This window comes from Phoca vitulina, unplaced genomic scaffold, assembly GCF_004348235.1.
Source record: "Phoca vitulina isolate PV1807 unplaced genomic scaffold, GSC_HSeal_1.0 scaffold20, whole genome shotgun sequence".
Taxonomy (NCBI): domain Eukaryota; kingdom Metazoa; phylum Chordata; class Mammalia; order Carnivora; family Phocidae; genus Phoca; species Phoca vitulina.
The window spans coordinates 23,731,563-23,750,884 of record NW_022589723.1 but is presented as its reverse complement, the minus strand read 5'-3'; the positions used below and the strand labels follow the sequence as shown (position 1 = coordinate 23,750,884).

At 36.0% G+C, this 19,322-nt stretch overlaps 1 protein-coding gene and 1 non-coding gene across 4 annotated transcripts in view; one reads left to right on the top strand and one right to left on the bottom strand.

Annotated features, from left to right (window-relative positions):
- TCF12 (transcription factor 12) overlaps positions 1-19,322 on the bottom strand; it is a 372,079-nt gene that overhangs the window by 225,964 nt on the left and 126,793 nt on the right. The gene's annotated exons all lie outside the window — the stretch shown is intronic.
- LOC116640885 lies at positions 8,514-8,620 on the top strand. The gene has a single exon (XR_004301102.1). It is a non-coding gene; the product is annotated as a U6 spliceosomal RNA (small nuclear RNA).

Sequence of the window (19,322 nt, the reverse complement as noted above, 5' to 3'; positions counted from 1 at the left end):
CTGCCTGCAGCTCAGGTCATGATTCCGAGGGTCCTGGGATGGAGCCCCATGTCGGGCTCCCTGCTCAGCGGGGAGTCTGCTTCTCCCTCTCCCTCGCCCCCCCCATTCGTGTTTTCTCTCTCAGATAAATAAAATCTTTAAAAAAAATAAAATTAAAAAAAATAAAGTAAGGGGAGTGGAGGGGCATCAGCCAAAATACAAATATCCCTCAAGACTGGAGGTGAAATCCATTTTCAAAAAAAGAAACTGCAGTACAATAAATACTAAAATAAGTTCTTCAAGTTGAAGCAAATGTTATCAGAGAGAAACTTGAAAACTGAGGAAGGAAAGAAGAGCATCAGAAATAGTAAATATAAAAAACTATTATTTTCCTTTTAACTTTGTTAAAACATTTATATAAAAAATTACAGGCATACTATTGTGCTTCACAGATATTGTATTTATTACAAACTGAAGGTGTGCAACAACCCTACATTGAACAAGTCTATTTGCACCATTTTTCCAACAGCATTCTTGCAGTATTTCAAACTTTTTCCCTATTATTATATTTATTATGATGATCTGTAATCAGTGATCTTTAATGTTACTATTTTAACTTTGTTATGGGGAGTCGCTGCACCCATATATGATGGTGAACTTAATAAATGTTTTGTGTATTCCAAGTGCTCCACCAACCTACCACTCCCTAACTCTCTCACTCTCCTCATTCTCCATCTTCGCAGGCCTTCCTGTTCCCTGAGACACAACAATATTGAAATTAGGCCAATTAATAACCCTAAAATGGCCTGTAAGTGTTCGAGTGAAAGAAGAGTCCCACATGTCTCACTTTAAATCAAAAGCTAGAAATGAATAAGCTTAGTGAGGAAGGCATGTCAAAATACAAGACAGGTCCAAAGCTAGGCCTCCTTGCCAAACAGCCAAATTATGAATACAAAGGAAAAGTTCTGGAAGGAAATTACAAGTACTATTCCAGTGAATACATGACTGATGAGAAAGAACACCCTTATTGCTGATATAAAGATTTAGTGGTCTGGATAGAAGACCAAAGCAGTTGCAACATTCCCTTAGGCCAAAGCTGAATCCAAAGCAAGGCCTTTCCCTTCAAGTCTGTGAGGGCTGAGAAAGATTAGGGGGCTGCAGAAGTTTGAAGCTAGCAGAGATTGGTTCATAAGGTTTAAGGAAGGAAGCCATCCCCACAACACAGAAGTGCAAGGTGAAGCAGCAAGTATTGATGCAGATGCTGCAACAAGTATCCAGAAGATCCAGCTAACATAATTATGAAAGGTGGCTACAGCACTGGGTATTATATAAGACTGATGCATCACTGACCTCTACCTCCGAAACCAATAATACATTGTTAATTAATTGAATTTAAATTAAAAAAATTTTAAAAAAAGAATGCAAGAGGACAGTAGATACACAGAATGTGTGTTTTTGTTGCCACAGAGAACACTTTGTCTTAGAGGTGAATTAATGTTTCTATTTCTGAACAACAAAAACTGTTTGGTAACTTTTAATTAAAAGGCTCTTTTGGCTTTAAAAAAAAAAAAGGTAGCTAAAATAAACAACAGATTTTCAAGGTAGATGAAATAGCCTTATTTTGGAAAAAGATGCCATCTAGGACTTTCATAGATGGAGAGGAAAAGTCAATGCCTGGCTTCAAAGCTTCAGAGGACAGGCTGACTCTTACGTTAGGGGCTAATGCAGCTGGTGACTTTCAGTTGAAGCCAATGGTCATTTACCATTATGAAAATCCTAGGGCCCTTAAGAATTATGCTAAATATACTCTGCCTGTGCTCTATAAATGGAATGACAAAGCCTGGATGACAGCCTATCTGTTTACAACATAACATGGTTTACTGAATATTTTGAGCCCACTGTTCAGACCTATTGCTTAGGGGAAAAAGGATTCCTTTCAAAACATTACCACTCATTGATGATGCACCTGGTCATCTAACAGCCCTGATGGAAATGTTTTCATGCCTGCTCACCACCACATCCATTCTGCAGCCATGGATCAAGAAGTAATTTTGCCTTTCAAGTCTTATTATTGAAAAAATATATGTCATAAGGCTAGAGCTGCCACAGATAGCAATTCCTCTGATGGATCTGTGCAAAGTCAACTGAAAACCTTCTGGAAAGGATTCACCACCCTAGATGTCATTAAGAACATGCATGATTCATGGGAAGAGGTCAAAATATCAACATGAACAGGGGTTTGGAAGAAGTTGACTCTAGGGGCGTCTGGGGTGGCTTAGTCATTAAGCGTCTGCCTTCGGCTCAGGTCATGGTCCCAGGGTCCTGGGATCGAGCCCCACATCAGGTTCCCTGCTGGGCGGGAAGCCTGCTTCTCCCTCCCCCACTCGCACTGCTTATGCTCCCTCTCTCACTGTGTCTCTCTCTGTCAATTAAATAAATAAAATCTTCAAAAAAAAAAAAAAAGTTGATTCTAACCCTCATGAATGACTTTGAGCAGTTCAAGACTTCAACAGAGGAGGTAACTGCAGATGTGGAAATAGCAAGAGAACTAGAATTAGAAGTGGATTCTGAAGATGTGACTGAACTGCTGTAATCTCATGATAAAATTTTAACAGATGAGGAGCTAGCTACTTCTTATGGATGAGCAAAGAAAGTGGTTTCTTGAGATGGAATCTACTGGTGAAGATGCTGTGAAGATTGCTGAAATGGGAGCGCCTGGGTGGCTCAGTCGTTAAGCGTCTGCCTTTGGCTCAGGTCATGATCCCAGGGTCATGGGATCGAGCCCCGCATCGGGCTCCCTGCTCAGTGGGAAGCCTGCTTCTCCCTCTCCCACTCCTCCTGCTTGTGTTCCCTCTCTCGCTGTCTCTCTGTCAGATAAATAAATAAAATCTTAAAAAAAAAAAAAAAGATTGCTGAAATGACAATAAAGGAGTTAGAATATTACAAAAAACTTAGTTGATAAAACAATAGCAGGGTCTAAAAAGAAAGACTCCAATTTTTAAAGTTTTACTGTGGGTAAAGTGCTATCAAACAGCATCAGATGCTACAAAGAAATCATCTGTGAAAGGAGGAGGCAATTGATGCAGCCAACTTCACTGTCATTTTAAGAAACTGCCCCAACCTTCAGCAACCATCACCCTGATCAGTCTGCAGCCATGAAGATGAAAGCAAGAACCTCTACTAGCAAGAAGATGACAACTTGCCTGAAAGCTCTGATGATGGTTAGCATTTTTTAGCAGTAAAGTATTTTTAAATTAAGGTTTTTAAAATTGTTTTTTTAGACATAATGCTATTGCATACTTAACAGACTACAGTATAGCGTAAAAAAATAACTTTTAGATGCACTGGAAAAGGTGACTCACTTTATTGCAATATTCACTTTATTGTGGTGGATGGAAATAAACCCACAATATCTCCTAGATGTGCCTGCATAACATTCTCTCATTGGAGTTAAAATATACTTAGAAGTAATACAAATGAAAAATACAGCATAAAGGAAGGCAGGGGTAGGGGTAAACAGACTTGTAAGGTCACAGGATTTCTGCATTTTATGTGAACTGGTACCAATATTAACTCTAAATAGACTATGAGAAGTTAATGATGTGTATTAACATTCTTAGAGAAGCTACTGAAAAAAAAAAAGCAGAGCATTGCTAAAAAGCTAACAAATAAATTAAAAGGGAGTCCCAGAAACAGATCTAAAAGAAAGAACCAAAGTATAGTCCAACAAAATACAGAGAAAAACAGAAAATAATTAGTATCCCTAAATCCAACCACACAATTAAACATTCCATTTTTGTCTAGGGAGGAAGACAAACAGAGAAGCAATCAAACAGATACTACTCCTTTCAATGGGAACACACCTCATTGCTCTGTGTGCTCATAAAGTTCATGGTGCAGCTCTTTTTGAACAAGACAATTATATTTGGGTTTGGTGGTGGGGAAAGGAAGATGAAAACATTACAACTGTACTTATACATTAAACAAAAAACATACAGTAGCATACCAATGTGAAAACTGCATACATAGGTTTTTAATTTGTTTGTTTTTATAGTACCCATTAGGATCATAAGTCAGTACCAATAAAGCAGCTTCTGCATAACTATCAAGTACATTTTAGTGGATTTTTGCTGATTACCTAACACAATTTGCTATTTAAAAACAGCTGTGTGAGCAATTACTATTCTTAACTTAATTCCACAAACAATTCTATTCATTTCCTGTAATGAGGCCTGTGTACTCCCTGCGTTCAAGTCTTAGACCATTAATTCCTGCAATGGCAACACACTCTGCCTCTCAGAAGAATTCCATAAAATTTTTCCTTCATATTTTCCCTATTTTTAAAAATCCCTTCCTCATATATTCTTTAAACTATGACTCATTTCTTTCTAGACTCACAAAACAAAAATTTACATTGACCACTTGCCCTCCTTACATTTTATTCACTCACTCATTAATGAATCTCTTGTGACTATCTAGTCTCTTCCTAGATCACAGCCGCAAATCCAAATGCCAGGCACACATAAGGCTCTCAAGTAAATGTTTGTTTATAAGATAAAACTGAACTTTTTCAAATCATCAAAGGTTATCCCTAAAATAAAATACAAAGGCCCTCTGTTGGTCTTTGTTTCTTACATCTCTGTATCAGAGGTCAGCAAACTTCTATTGTGAATGTCCATACAGTAAATATTTTAGGCTTTGTGGACCATACACTCTCCTTACCAACTAGTCAACCCTATTATGTAGTACAAAAGCAGCCATAAATAAAATATAAACAAACAGAGTGGTTGTGTTCCAATAAAGCTTTATTTACAAAAAATAGGTGACAGACCATGAATCATATTTTGCCTACCTCTACTCTATGGCATTTAATCCTGTTAACCACGATGCCTGTGTGGGATTTGGGGACATTAACCTTTGGACCTCTATTTCTGCATAGTATCACTTCCTCTTCCGTGTGAAAACTAAAAATACCTGCTCTTCATCCCATGTTCTTCTCACTTTATGCTCTACCCTTTGGACAACTAATTCAGTTTTATGATTTTGACTGTCCCCTCCAAATGATGTTTCCAATGCACATTCCCAGCCTTAATCTCAGTTTTGTATTTTGGGTCTTAAATCATCAAATTCTTGCTGGAAACTTTCATTTGGTTTTCCTGCCATTACTTACAACCCATCATATATCTTAATACCAAATTCTCTGTATGTCCTTCATCTCTTCCTCATATGCCTTTAGACCCTAATTATTAATATTTCTAATACTGCAGGTAGTACTATAATAGTTCAGGTCAACTAGACTTGTAAACTGGCACCATCTCTCGTTCTCCCTTCTCTTCTCCCTCCCTATCCCTATACTGAGTATTCCTTATGAATATCTCCTGAGGCAGCCTTTCTGTTCCTTTTTATCCTGGGATTTCATGATATCCTACTTAGACTTTTTTTTTTTTGCTAGAGTCTCTCTGAATTTCCTAAAACACTATTATATAACATTTCACTAGCTTCTAATATCCTGCCCATGTAATCTTCCTAAAACAACCCTTTAAAACATATTACCTCAGATTTAAAAAGTAAACAGTTCCAGTACCCCACTACCAAGAAAATAAATCCCAAATTCTTCAACCTGAAATGGAATATTTAATCATCTGTTCTACAAATGTTTACTGTCAGTTGTGCTGGGTTTTGTCCCTCCTATGCTCAAAGCCTTTGAAAACCCAGTTACAATGGCCTCTTCCCTTCTAACCCTAAGGGTCAAAAAACTTACTAATTTCTTATTATGGCATACACACTCATGGTTTAGGGAAGATTCTAGGCACTGGTGATACAGAGACGCACAAGACACAGTAACCCCGCCTTCAAGCACCTGTCATTCAGTGTCTTACCATTCAAACTCTCAACTGTAACCATAAGGCGTATCTATAATACACAGTATCTATCATTGCTCTTATTATTCCTTTTAGCACTTCTACCTCCTCTACATTTAATTCTTATTGGTTTAATGCTCACTTTCAATTCCACCTCTGCTGTACAACTTGCCCAACCTCATTAATTTTTACTCAGTCCTCTTCAATACTTTTATTGAACTTAAAAATCTATGTCACACAGCACAGAAGTTATAATTATTCATAAGTGAACACCATTTAACAAGCAGCCTCCTATTAATTTAAGAGCACATTCAGTTCTTATTCTGTATCACCTATAGTACTGAATACATAGAACAAGCTCCATTAAAAAAAAAGAGCTTTTATACACAAAATAACACTGGAAATTAATATAAGGGCAGGTTGTCTAATGGCAGTATAGCTTTTTACTTATCTACTTATACTGATTCTCCCCAGTCTCACTTAACAGTACTAATTTGCAAGGGAGCCTTCATAAAGGACACAACTGATGACCAAAACACAAAAGGAACCACATTAAGAAGACACTCAGTTGAGACCCCTGACATTATCACAGTACTCTAATGGAATGAACTAAAACTCTCTTGTTCACAATCATGTATATTTATTGTAGTACTATATAAGCAAAAATTAGTGCCATGTACAGATTTCTAAATTTTGAACTCTCATAATTAATGTCTAATCCATAAAAAAATGATTGAACTTAAGTCATTTGAAAATATCTACAACTTATAAAGATGAATAATTAGATTAAAAACCTACCATAGCATCCACCTTTGGGGCTGTTAAAACTAGCTGGAAAACTTGGTCACTGCCTATGTAAATAAATCACATCACTTTTGAAATCTTTACCTCAGAGTATTTTTAGTTTAAAAATAGAGGAGTGTTTATCAAAGTATTTATCAGCAATTAAAATATACACTAACAATGACTTCCATTAAATAACAGAATATAATCTTGACATAAAAATAAGATCTGTACACCAAATCTTACATATTGCCTGTGGGCATGTAAAATGATATACTTTAGAAAACTGGCAGTTTCTTCAAAGATAAAAATACACATACCCTATGATACAACCTATCCCTAGGTATTTTCCCAAGATAGAGTGAGGAAAAACATACAGTCACAAAGAAACTTGTACACTAATATTAAGGACAGCATCATAATAGCTAAAACTGGAAACAATCCAGATGACCACCAATTTAAAAAAAAAGAATAGGGACCACCTGGGTGGCTCAGTCAGTTAAGCGTTTGCCTTCAGCTCAGGTCATGATTCCAGAGTCCTGGGATCAAGCCCCATGTGGGGCTCCCTGCTCAGCCGGCAGTCTGCTTCTCCCTCTCCCTCCCTCCACTTGTGCTCTCTCTCTTAAATAAATAAATAAAAATCTTTTAGAAAGAAAGGGGGGGAGAGAAGGAAAAGAAGGAAGGAAGGAAGGAAGGAAGGAAGGAAAGAACGAAGGAAAGAAAGAATAAAAGGTTTATTCATTCAAAGCAATCCTGTTCGGCAATACAAAGATATAGACTAGGGGTACACACAACAACATGCATAAATCTCGGTAACCTTATGCTTAGTAAAAGAAATCACATACAAAAGATTCTATTCATATGTTGATCTAAAACAAAACAAAATCACAGTGATAAAAATAAAGACAGCGGTTGCTTCTACAGTAGAGTTGACTAGGAAGTAGTACAAGGGATACTTATGGGGTGAAATAAAAGTTTATCAAACAACAAAATGTTCTAGTGACCATTTTTCTAAGGTATTCAATTGAAAATAATTATCAACTATGGACAAAATGTTTAAAAACTATTTGACGGAAAGGAAGAGTGAGCAAAAGGCAGAAATTGGAAAGGATCTGATCAGTGAAAAAAACAAAACCAGATGCACTGAATAAGATCCAAATCTATATGGTTTGTCCAATGAAGACACTCCATAGTCAGCGTGGCATATCATGGTTGAACAAGCAGAAAGTTACTCTCTTCTTTGTTTAAAAATCCAGAAAACAGAATTTGGGAATGTCAGTGTGGCTGGAAAGTAAGGAGGGGAATCATAAAAAGGATAAAGTCAAGCCATGGTTGGAGAAGGTCCAAAAATTTATATTTAAACTCCCCTCAAATCCGTGGCCAACCTAACAACATAAACATAGGGGACAATACAAGAAACCCAACTGAAAGCAATACCTAGAAGGCTAAAATAACTGACCATAGATTTCAACTACTGGTACCACAGAGGAAACTAATCAGGGATGCTTGGTAAATAATTTGGGCTTTCTACAAACCTGTTTTAACAAAGCAGAAAACCAAGCCTCAAGATAATTGACCAATAATGTAACTACTTACCAGAGCAAAAAAACAAAACTCTGCAGAGAGAAACCAAAACCTCTATAACACATCTTGTAAATTTTCTAATATAAAATAAAAAATTAATACAGGTGTGGAGAAATAAAAATATGACCTATAGCTCAGGAAAAACACTCCATACGTTGAGATCACAGATGTTGGAATAAGGAAGAAAGGATTTTAAAGCAGTTATTATATATTCAAAGACTTTAAGAAAAAGATGGTCAAAATGAATGAACAGATGAGACACTCTCAGCAGAGAAAATGGAAACGTATTTGAAAATGGAAATTCTAATGCTCATTTTGGCAGCACATATACTAAAACTGGAACGATACAGAGAAGATTAGCATGATCCCTGCACAAGGATAACACGCAAATTTGTGAAGCATTCCATATAAAGAAAAAAAAAGGAAAAGTAAACAGAAATTCTAGAATTTAAAATTGTATTAACTGAAATAAAAATTCACTGAATAAGCTAAACAATGAACTGGAACCAGAAGAAGAAACTGTAAGTGAAAATGAATGAAATCAATAAAAAATTATTGAATATGAAGTGGAAAAATATTGGAAAAAAGAAATAGCGCCTTAGCTACTTGTTAAACAATATTAAATAGTCTAAAATAAATGTAATCAGAATATGAGAAGTAGATGAGAAAATGATGCAGAATAAACATGTAGGGAAAAACTGCAAAAATTTCCCCAAATCTGTGAAAAACATTACTGACTGCATGCAGACCCAATGACCTCAGTAATCTCTAAGCAGAAAAATACAAAGCAAACCTCAACAGTACACACAATCATCAAATGGCTGAATGCAAAGACAAAGAAAGAAATCTTAAATTCATCCAGAGGGAAGAAAGACAAGTTACATAAGGGGAAAATGATATAAATAAAAGCTGACCACTTATCAAAAACAATGGAGGCAAGAGACAATAAAATGACATCATTAAAGTTCTAAGAGAAAAAAAAAAATAAAGTTCTACAAGAAAAATATTTTTACAACAAAGAATAAAAAAAGGTAAATGAAATAATTCTTTTCACGATTCTTAATTTTATATTTAAAATATAAAGTGCATGTAGAATGTAATGAGTGTATACTTTAATCCCTAGAGCAACCCTTAAAAATAATTAAAAGAGGTACAGCTAAAAAGTTATTCAAGAAATTAAAACAGAATACAAAAAAATATTTTATTAACAAAAAGAAGTGAGAAAGGGATGAACCAAGGCACAAAAAAATTAAATAACATGATAAAACTAAATATAACAGGGACGCCTGGGTGGCTCAGTCGTTAAGCGTCTGCCTTCGGCTCAGGTCATGATCCCAGGGTCCTGGGATCGAGCCCCACATCGGGCTCCCTGCTCAGCGGAGAGCCTGCTTCTCCCTCTCCCTTTGCCCCTCCCCCGCTTATGCGTGCTCTCTCTCTCTCTCTCTCTCATATAAATAAATAAAATCTTTAAAAAAAAAAAAACAAAAACTAAATATAACATATCAATAAGAATTCAAGTATTAGAAAGAATGTAGAGCAACTAGAACTCTCATACATTGCTGGTGGATATCTAAAATAGTGAAATGACTTTGAAAAACTCTTTAGCAATTTTTTTAGAAAGTTAAATATATTTCTATATACGACCGAGAGATTCCACTCTTCATATTTACCCAGCAGAAATAAAAACGTTTATGTTCACAAACTGAATTACCCAAGACTGTTTCTAACAGCCTTATTAATAATAGCCAAACACTTAAAAACATTTCTAATGACTGCAGACACCTAAATGGATAAATATATGACGGTTTATTAACTCAATGGAACACTGCTATTCAGCAATAAGAACGAAGTGCTATACACAACTTGGATGAATCTTTTTAGCAAAGAAGCCAGACACAAAAGAGAACATACTATTATGATTCCAGTTACATAATGTTCTAAAAGTGGCAAAACTAATCTAAGGGAATAATACAAAAATGATCATTGTTTGTTAAGTGGGGGGTTGTTTGGAAGGGGCCATGAGAGAACTTTCTGAGGTGCTACAGGTTAGGTTTCCCCGGAAACAGACTCTTAGATGGATTATTTGTGTTCAAGAAGTCCACTGGGAAGTGCTCTCATGTTCAATGCCTATGATGAGTTGAAGGAAGCACAAGTGGGTACAGGAAGAAGTTGAATCGTGATACAACAGCAACAAATGCCTTAGGCCATCACATGGGGAGTTCTCAAACTTGGATGGGCCTTAGAAACTGTCCCAAATTACAGCAAGTGGACCAAGATCTTTATGCCTTTCCCCCTACCCTACCACTGCATTGACCAGTCATTGGGTATACGCAGCCCCCAGAAAGTAGGTGTTACAAGATCAAGATAGCCCCCTTCAGTAGAAGGCAACTCTTAAAACTCTCTTTGGTTGAGAGTTGTCCACCAACATTCCCAGCAGCTTGAAAAATATGTGTTCGATTCCGGAAGCACTCCACTGTATTCATAACATGGCATGAGAGAAATGTTTTTATCCTGATTGAAGTATTGATTATATGGGTGTGTATACATTTATCAAGCTCACTGAACTGTACATTTAAGATCCATTTGGGGCACCTGGGTATCTTAGTTGGTTAAGCACTGGACTCTGGATTTCAGCTCAGGTCATAATCTCAGGGTTGTGAGATCGAGCCCTGCATCGGGCTCCACATTGGGCATGCAGCCTGCTTAAGATTCTCTCTCTCCCGGGGTACCTGGGCAGTTCAGTCAGTTGGGATTCCGACTCTTGATTTTGGCTCAGGTCATGATCTTGGGGTCCTGGGACTGGGCCCCGAGTCGAGCTCCATGCTCAGTGGGGAGTCTGTTTGGGATTCTCTTTCTCCCTCTCCCTTTGCCCCTCTGGCCTGGCTCGCACCCTCTCTTTTTTTTTTTTTTTTAAAGATTTTTATTTATTTATTTGACAGAGAGAGACACAGTGGGAGGGGGAACACAAGTAGGGAGAGTGGGAGAGGGAGAAGCAGGCTCCCCACGTAGCAGGGAGCCCAATGCGGGGCTCAATCCCAGGACCCTGGGATCATGACCTGAGCCGAAGGCAGATGCTTAACGACTGAGCCACCCAGGTGCCCCTTGCACCCTCTTTCTCTCTCTAAAAAATAAATAAAATAAATCTTAAAAAAAAAGATTCTCTCTCCCTCTCCCCCCCCAAAAAATCCATTTATTTCACTGTATGTAAATTCTACCCCAAAAGAGGCCCCCCCGCTACATGCATTATTTATTTTTTAAGATTTTTATTTATTTGACAGAGAGAGAGACAGCGAGAGAGGGAACACAAAACAGGGGGAGTGGGAGAGAGAGAAGCAGGCTTCCCACTGAGCAGAGAGCCCGATGCAGGGCTTGATCCCAGGACCCTGGGATCATGACCTGAGCCGAAGGCAGACGCTTAACAACTGAGCCACCCAGGAGCCCCTGCTACGTGCTTTAAAAATGTTATACTCTTATTCTGGACCCCTGCCCCCTCCCCCCAAAAAACCCCATACTTAAATACTAACAAAGTACAACTTGGAATGAAGAGAGAGAGAAGATTAAATTTTAAAAACAAGGAAGAGTACCATAGTCAAACTACAGCTTTTAAAATAGTAGTGGGTATTCATAGCAATTGGCCCCTAGTATTAGAGACCATAAAAAAGAAAAAGATGCTGACATTCAGAGGTATTCATTTGAAGTTCAAATAGAAGTCCATACCCATGTAGCAAGGATGACATGGTGATTTGATACAAAGCAGCATTGTGATTTTTCTTTAAAGGATTTTATTTATTTATTTGAGAGAGAGAGTGAGAGAAAGTGGGGTGAAGGGCAGAGGGAGAAGCAGACTCCCTGCAGAGCAGGGAGCCCGATGTGGGACTCTATCCTGGGACTCCAGGATTATGACCCGAGCCAAAGGCAGATGCTTAACTGACTGAGCCACCCAGGCGCCCAGCAGCATGGTGATTTGATGGTCTTTGTTGAAGCAATGGAAGGCAAACACCTGAAAGAGTTTTGTCATTAAAAAAAAAAAAAACTGCAAACCCAAGCTCTACCTTTCCATTACTTTTCAAATATTTTTCAAAAATCCCTACAATGAATATCCCTTTCTCCCAGGTGTGGGACTGGCAATATGAAATAAAATAATCACTACCAATGCAAACATCACAATGCTATCATATATTTAAAATAATTATGCTTTGAAGAACTATACAAAGAGCCCAAGGAAAGATTGTTCAGATGATTCGTTCATAGGTTTCTGAAGAATTAATGCATGAAGGCTATTTATACTGTGAAGAGCAAAATACTATGTTAAATCAATATCAGATTAAAAGTGACTTTTATCACATTATGAGTACACATGGTTCTGTGCACATATAACTATAAATTTGTAGGTTCCTGGGGAGAAACAGTACATAAATAAGTGAAATAGCAGCAAATTATGTTCACTAACAATGCTAAGTTAGTAAAAAACCAAAATGATATACTGAAAAACTACATAAATGACAGTAAATGCAAGCCTTTTTTCAAAATAGGAAAGATTTGGTCTTTCACCATGGTTACAACTTTACTAAAAGAATATGAATGGTGCCTTAAAGTTGGTAAGTCCATCCAATTACACTCAGGAAATAAACTAAAATTAAAAGGTCAGAAGGTAAATGCAAAGTTATTTTTGAAAATTTAATGCAAGTCAAAGGTAGAAAAATTCATGTTTTAAAAATATGTGTTTTACACTCCATATTTAAGAGGAAGGTATTTCTCAACTGAAGCTGAAGTTCTGTTTACAAAATTTTCAGAAATATTTGTTTTCCTTCATGATCCACACAGAATAGAAGGGGAGGAAATTAAGTATACTTCTGTAATACTTTTGTGCTACTGCAATAACATACTACTCACTCCTTAAAAGTTGATCTTCAATTTCTGCTCAATATGAAAATCTCTATAACCCAATCAATTTGTGGTCATTTACCTCCATTACAATTTCTTACATTAAGCATCTCCATTAAATTACTCAACTTCTAATTTCAAAATAGGTTTAAGTATATGAAATCATTACCTTGTTAGTCTTTTTGAAAATAAGATGGTAATCAAGATATAAATAGAAGAGGGTCTAACCTAATCCAACTGTTTATAGACCCACTTCTTTGCTAACCTTGAAATACAGGTGAAGGGCTAGAATCTCACAATTTTATTTTATAAACACCTATGATAAAATAACCTGTTTGTACTCCTGAGTATCATTTAAAATGTTTTCTAAATATCATTTAGAATACCTTTCAAGTATATAAAACCGTATGGAAGAAGTGGTCAGTGATAAAATGCTGGCAAAATACTTTTAGTTGGCAATATTTCCTAAAGCAGGAACCCCATTCATTCTGACTTTGTCCTATGGCCTCTGGGTGAGTTAGTCATCATCCTCCTGTTAAAACCCTAACAAACTTCAACCCAAAGAATTTGTAAAGATGAAATGCATAGTTTAAATAGATTTCTGCCCAAGAGCAAGGAACTAGACTTGGATTCTTGACCTCCTCAATTACGTCATTTACAAGAGAGAAGAAAAGATGGGCAAATATGAAGAGTTTATAAATTGTTCAGAGCTGCTTTAGGAGAAAAGAGGAAGAAAAAAATCACCATACTTTGATTTCACAGTAATTAAAAACAGATCTGTGTCTTCCATCAGTTCATCAAGTGAACACACACTCAATTCTAAGTGGTATACCCCCCGTCAGTCTTAAAGTAGAAAGGTTTGAACTGTACTGATTTATCCAATTCTATATCCATACACAATATCAAATATCTTAGTTGTTTGGTATTCCTCCCATCACTTTTCAATATTTAAACCCCTGGCCTAGCTTCTTCCCGACTTTCTTCAAAACCACATTCTTACCTTTGATCAGATTGAGTTCCGAATCTCCTGCTGTCCCAGAAAAACCTCTCAATTTCTCCCTTGGATACATGCATGTGTATACATTTATCAAGCTCACTGAACTGTACATTTAAGAGAAAGATATTTACTGATAGTGTGAAGAAAACCTGACATATTGTAAATATTTAATATATTCCAGAAGTTTAAGAGTGCCAAAAAAATGGATCTAGCTGATTTCCTTCCATACCCAATTTCTCTCATTAGTCTCTTACTTTGTCTTTTCAGCTTAACAAAGGACACAATACATATAGTAAACTCTAACTACCCAAAAGCCATATCAGGAAAATATGCTTTACAGGCCACTGGACCTAAGCACAATCTCTGACTTTTCCATTTACTAGGCATATGACAACTCTATTAAAACTATTTCATTCTCAAAAACTGGAAGTTGATAACAGTACATAACACACAGACTAAGGATGAGAATGAAATGATACTTACAAGGCACTTAATACAGCATCTGTCACATAGTAAATGCTCAATAAATGTAAGCTATCTGAAACTTCAGAAAAGGCTTTTTCATTCTCATTGTGAGAGAACTCATCTGGCGATCTTGCCACTGAGAAAAATTGGGAGAGGCAGGTATCTGCTGCTTAAAGTGACTGAATCTAAGTTGGATTTCCCATTTGTGGTATTGCTTCTTCAACTATCAGTTCCTCTCTTAATGGACTATTGATAACCTGCTGAAGCAATTATCTTCTGTGTTTAAAACTCCTCAACATAAATGATTATTTATAATAAATGATGTCATCTTTCAAAGTCTAACCATAAAGCATATCTGGAGACTACTGTGAAGATACTCAGACTGCAAAGGCATTTAAGTTTATGCCAAATGAACGTTGGTTCTTCCTGCTTTTATGAGAATACAAACCAAGAAAATAAAAAGGAAATAGTATCTTCATATTACAGGGATGAACAAAGGATTCGAGCTAATAGGCCAAACAGAGTTTAAGTTATATGACTTGAAAGTCACATCTTTTTCTTTGCTTGAGTTCTCTCATTTGCAAAAATCAGGTAACACTGGCTCTGCCTACTAAATGAGACAGTATATAAAATGCCTGGAGAGCATCTTGCATGTAGTAGTTTCTAAGTCCTTACAATTAACTAACCTCACATGACCCTTTCCCTGCAATGTTTCTGTGGATTGTTTAAAAAGATAGAGGTAATGCATGGCAGAAAATATTATCATTATGTCACTAATTAGATCTGTTTCCCCAATTTAACAATTTCTATTCAATAAGCATCTACTGAGTAACTGCTATGAGTGAGGAACCATACTTTGTCATTCACTCCCCCACCACCAAGTTTTTCTTATTTGCTTTTTACATCTTACATGTGGTAGGCAACAGCACCACAAACAATCAAGTTAAAGTCAATAAACAGATGAAGTTTTCCCCCTTACATACTTCTTTACATTTTATATTCACTGACCTCAAGAGATATATTTGTATCAAAAACATAACAAATCTATGAACCTTTGAAAATATTGTACTATTTCCGGGCAGAAGATGTTGCCCTAAAAATAGTTCTGTAAGAAACTAACCTGAAAGTCACATGTGAATAGAAGTCAGAATGAAAAACTTTAATTCTAACACAGTCAAGTTAAGACGCATTTTTAATTCTGGCCAGAAAAAAATGTGTAAAAATAAGACTGGTAAAATATTAGAATAGCTAGAAAAGAAGAAAAATTAGTAAGGTGAAATCAGTCATAAATCTGGAACTCTTTCTGAGCATGATGATTCATTTAACAAAAGAATATATACCCTGGAAGACTTTCTCTAATGTGAACAAGCAGTTCATTGGAATAAAAATAACAGTTGACCCTTGAATGACATGGAGAGGGTGGGGGAAATAGGGGAACCAATTACCTATTTGTCAAAAATCCATGTATAACTTTTGATTCCCTAAAAACTGAACTAATAGCTTACTGTTAACAGAAGTAGGCTAGCTGATAACACAACTGAGTAACATGTATTTTGTATGTTATATGTATTATATGCTTTATTCTTATAATAAAGTAAGCTAGAGAAAAGAAAATGTTATCGAGAAAAATCATAAAACACATTTACAGTACTGTATTGTATTTACTGAAAAAGATCATATATAAGTGGACCCAAACAATTTAAACCTTTTATCTGTTAAGCTTCTTTTATTTATTTATTTTTTTAAAGATTTTATTCATTTATTTGACAGAGAGAGACACAGCGAGAGAGGGAACACAAGCAGGGGGACTGGGAGAGGGAGAAGCAGGCTTCCCGCCGAGCAGGGAGCCCGATGTGGGGCTCGATCCCAGGACCCTGAGATCACGACCTGAGCAGAAGGCAGACGGTTAACAACTGAGCCACCCAGGCGCCCCTGGTTAAGCTTCTTTTAATAAAAATTTTCTTTCTATCATAGTTTAAAATTAAAAAAATCAAGATACAAACTGCATATTTACCACGGGAACTACAATGCCCGAGGGGAAAAAAACTGGAAGGAAATACAAAAAGTACTAATAGTTTCATTTGAAAAGTTGGATTCTTACTGTCTTCCTTTTTTACTGTTTTTCAACTTTTCTGAAATTAGTTTATATTATTTGAAAATTTTTAAATGAGTTTATATAATTTAAAAATAAGTTTTTTGAAAAATTGTAATAATCACTGGGCAAATACTGAACTACTTCCAGTCTAACATACATTATCATTTAAACAAAACAAAACAAAAAATAAATATTTATACATTTAAATATTTTTTCTCAATTACATAAAATTCAAATGCAATCACAAAAAACTTCAAGAAATTTAGTATCTTTCACTTCACTGATATTTCAGTGACTTAAATAGTTCATTAAATGGATAACACCAAATTTCTCCAAAGAACACATACAGATGGCCAGCGGGTACATGAAAAGATTCTCAACATCATTAATAATCAAGGAAATGCAAATCAACAGAAAATGAACAAATAAAAAACAGAAATTAAGTATAAGTGAGGATCTGGAGAGACTGGAACCTTGTACACTGTTGGTGGGAATGTAAAATGGTGTAGCCACTAGGGAAAACAATATGGAGATTACTCAAAAAATTAAAAATAGAACTACCCTATGATCTAGCAATCCTCGTTTGACTAATTTATCCGGAAGAATTGAAGACAGGATCTTGAAGAGATATTTACACTCTTGTGTTCATTGCAGCATTATTCATAATAGCCAAGAGATAAACAACATAAATATCCACTGATGGCTGGATGAAGAAAATAAGGTAGAGTCATCAATGGAATACCATTAAGTCTTAAAAAAAATAAGGAACTTCTTTCTAACATTACATAGATGAACTTTTGCTAAGTGAAATAAGCCACTCAGAAAGACAAATACTGCATAATTCCATTTATATGAGATACATAAAGTAGCCAAATTCATAGACGCAGGAAGTAGAATAATGGCTGCCAATGGCTAGGGTAAGGGGAAATGGGGAGTTGTTCAATGGGTATAGTTCCAATCATGCAAGATGAAAAAGTTCTAGAGATCTGCTGTGCAACAATGTGCATATAGTTTATGATACTATATTGTACTCTTAAAATTTTGCTGAGAGTATACCTAATGTTAATGTCCTTTTTTACCACAATTAAAAGAAAAAAGAACACCTAATAACACATAAAGAAAAATTTTCCTGTGCAAATAATACCATCCAACGTGGGGGGGGGGATCACTGTTTTTTGAACATACAGAAAAGTGATGCCCATTTCTTATTATCTTTTTATTTCTATAAGAATGATCTGTTCTAATTTCTTAATTTTATCTTTGAAGAAATCTTCCCACTTTTGTTTCCCTTCGTACACGGCCATCTGATGAGCTATAACTGAGTCAGACCTGTAACTAGCTAGGGATTCATTTCATTTTATTCCCTGTCACAAAATAAGGTAAAAGGCATTTTTGTAATTACATCAAGTAAATGCCACACAGGCAAGGGCTGGAAAATGGCAATTATATTCACTATATAAAAGAATACTGCAAATGTAGCAAGAAAGGATCCTACCTATGGACCCAATTCAAGATTTTAAAAATACATATATTCAGTAAAGTATTGACGTAATGGCCATGTCTTCATCTTATGTCACCCAAAATAACTTTCATGAATATAAAGAAAAACAGTACACTAGTAATGGGATTAAGTAAACAATAAATGGATTTTAACAAAAGTGAAAGGCAGCATGCGTCATACAACTAAATGGCTACTATAAATTTCGAAAGACCATTTTCTTTAAAAAGTACAAGAAAAAAGGGTGCCTGGGTGGCTCAGTTGGTTAAGCGACTGCCTTCAGCTCAGGTCATGATCCTGGAGTCCGGGGATCGAGTCCCGCATCGGGCTCCCTGCTCAGCGGGGAGTCTGCTTCTCCCTCTGACCCTCTTCCCGCTCGTGCTCTCTGTCTCTCATTCTCTCTCTCTCAAATAAATAAATAAAATCTTTAAAAAAAAAAAAAAAAAAGTACAAGAAAAAAAAAAAACCCTCAATTACTTTTGCTTTTGTATAAGTGATGTCTTTTGTATTTTAACTCCAACATTTGCCAAAATAAGCCCATTTACATGTGATGCCTGTCAACTAGTAAATTTACATTCGGATTTTGTTGGCTTTGGACCCTGCATTCTGTTCTCTTCTTTGTGCCATTGTTGTTTTTGGGTTTGGCAGTAGCTCTAGATCTTTGTTTAACTTAGTTCTTTTGTCTAACTTCTGCAGTATATACACATTATAAAATTAGCGTGAAACAACATTTCAGTTTCCATCATCACAATTAATTTCCACCTTGGCAAAGTCTTGCAAATTATGCTCATGTGAACCCAAAAGAAAAAACCAGAAATACAGCACCTGATTTCTCCACCTGAAGATGTAAAAGCAAGTAAGAGAAATAACTGTTTGGTTCAATAGTATACACAAAAAATTCATCGTGAAGATCACACCCAATTTTAACGTATTAAAAGCTGAGTAATCAGAGATGACCCCAGCAATCAGAGCTAAATTTGTTTGGCTGCCAAAATGCCCATGTTTCTCTTCATCGTAATTTCTTCCAATGTATTTTTAGTTCTGTCTAATACAAAAGTACTTTATGTCAAGTAGAGTCTCCTGCCTCAAATTCATCATGTAACTGAAAATGATAGCTTAATTTGTTAAAGTTAATACTTGAGAGCCTCATTATAGATTCATTTAAGTAGATCATGC